The sequence below is a fragment of the Adiantum capillus-veneris genome, chromosome 10 (assembly GCF_014529385.1).
Source record: "Adiantum capillus-veneris isolate H3 chromosome 10, ASM1452938v2, whole genome shotgun sequence".
Taxonomy (NCBI): Eukaryota; Viridiplantae; Streptophyta; class Polypodiopsida; order Polypodiales; family Pteridaceae; genus Adiantum; species Adiantum capillus-veneris.
The window spans coordinates 52,817,382-52,819,791 of NC_140940.1; the positions used below are offsets into that span (position 1 = coordinate 52,817,382).

The window sequence follows — 2,410 nt, forward strand, 5'->3', positions numbered from 1 at the left end:
CTCTCGGATTTACACACACACACACACACACACACGTCCAAAAAAGAAAAAAAGGTACACACAAAAACCGTCCCTTTTTAGATATTCATTGATTTTCTCTTTGTTTCTTTCACACACACACACACACACACACACACACACACACACACGCAAAAGATACCCCACTTAAATATTCCTTCTTTGTCTCTTTCCCTTAATCACTCCTTGATTTTCTCCTTTTGTCTCTTTGCCCTCTTTCACTCACCTACACAAAAGATCTCCATTAAACACTCCCTTGATTTTCTCTTTTTGTCTCTTTCTCTCACTCGGATTCTTTCTTTCTTTGCTTTTCACACATATTCCACACGCATCACACGCCCCACATACTCGACGCTCGCATGCATGTACACACGATTAGACACATTTAGAGCAGATACGTCTGAGAGTTAGGTTTTGCCAGATTTGAGTCCGATAGTATGCATAAACCTCGATATAGTGTAGATTTTGATTTTAGTCTACATTCGACGAGTTGACGAGGTTTAGAGGCCTATCACACACCGAGAGCGCACATATGATGGCCATGACCACTTCGTGTTCTGAGTACACATTGCTCACACTTGTAGGCAATCACAGAGGCACGGACACATATGGACATTTCTTTGTCTAGTGCCGCGCCTCCTTTGGCCCCACACAGACCCTCCAGGTGGTGCGAGTCCTTCCCGACGACACATGGGATGGCACATTTAGAGATGACTATCGCGCCACGTATGTGGTCGACCATTTGATTAGGCTAGAGGAGATAGAGCTAGTACACGCAGATAATTGCCTTGAGGCCTTCGACCATCCCGTGCAGGTTACATTACAGCGGGTAGGTCCTCGAGTGATCTATATAGATAGTGCTCTATGCATATATCGATTAGAGTGTCGCACTTCTAGTAGACGCCTATCCACAGATGTTGTGACACAAGCTAGCGAGCCTAAAGACAGATGCTACATGAGCACCACAGGCACTGAGCTTTACTTTTTGATTTGTGGATTGCCATACAATCCTCGATTGACCCAGTGCCCTACTTCGAGTAGGAGTGCCTCACCTCCTTTAGACACAGTGCAACCACCCACATCACTCAGGAAACCACCGCCAGGATTCTCCTCACCTAGACTTGATTTACCGCCAAGCTTTTTGAGCTATCACGAGTCTAGAGTGATGTACACGGCGATTGCTAGCACTTTGCGTACCACTCAGAGTGAGCCACAGATAGAGACCCAGAGCCTTCGAGACACGTACTTTAGAGAGTCTCAACCTCGACACCTTGCACCATCTAGAGACCCATGCCAGCCTTTGATGACACAGATTAGAGAGCATAAGAGAGAGTCTATGACGACCACATCACCCCAATTGAGAGCACCAGAGGTAGGGCCCGGTAGATCACCCATTGTAGATATGAGTGCCCCTAGACCACTGACCCCCACCCTTTAGACACTGTTTGAGACCAGAGAGACTAGGGATAGCATGAGAGATATAGATGGTCAGATCTTGCATATAGTAGGCCGATCTCCACGAGGGGTTGCATATTATGTTGACACTTATGATCACCCCTTTGTGAGCCTAGCCACCCCGTAGCGCATGATGTCTACACCTAGGCAGATTGTGAGAGCCTACCCACAAGCCGATAGAACAGTTTTTATTGACGGGCTCGGAGAGCAGTATCTCTTGATTGAGACCCTTGATTTTGATGACATTGAGCGAGCACACCCAGATGACAGCCTAGACACATAGACACATCCTAGACTAGTGGAGCTTCAGAGATTTGAGTAGACCGTGACCTATCTAGATGAGCTTGGTTGTAGGTACAGACGCCTGACGAGTGGTGGATCCAGAGATCCTTTGGCCCGCCTTCTTGAATATTTGATAGGAGATCCACGTGAGCGAGTTTATAGGGATATTGATCATGCAGTATATGTTTTGACTATAGGTTTATCCTACTACCCTCGACTTAGACATGATGATTTATGTTTACCCACGAAGACCACGCTAGCTCCACAACTACCGAGAGCTCCGAGTCCTCGAGAGACACCACCTCCTAGGATTCTTTTGTCACGTCATAGTTTACCACCTTGGGAGATGCTAGATGAGGATGATAGTGTGCCACGAGAGATAGCTCCAGCACCAAGCCTGCCACAGGTAGATCCCCTGAGACTAGAGCCCAGTCAGAGTATTGTTAGGGAGCCTACACCACCTACCACACTTATCCACGAGACTTCCAACACATAGCGAGAGATCTCACAGAGTCATAGAATGAGTGACTCCGATGGCTTTGTTATAGATGAGACCAATCCACAGATTCTAGCTGCCCTTGAGTATCCTTGTTTAGATCTACCGACCTCACAGAGGCCCTTAGAGATAGCTGTCAAGCTAGAGCCATCTACGAGA

At 47.1% G+C, this 2,410-nt stretch overlaps 1 pseudogene; it reads left to right on the forward strand.

Moving 5' to 3' along the window:
- Window positions 1-973: 973 nt before the first annotated feature.
- On the forward strand, window positions 974-1,756 carry LOC147448853 (uncharacterized; annotated as a pseudogene).
- Window positions 1,757-2,410: the final 654 nt, after the last annotated feature.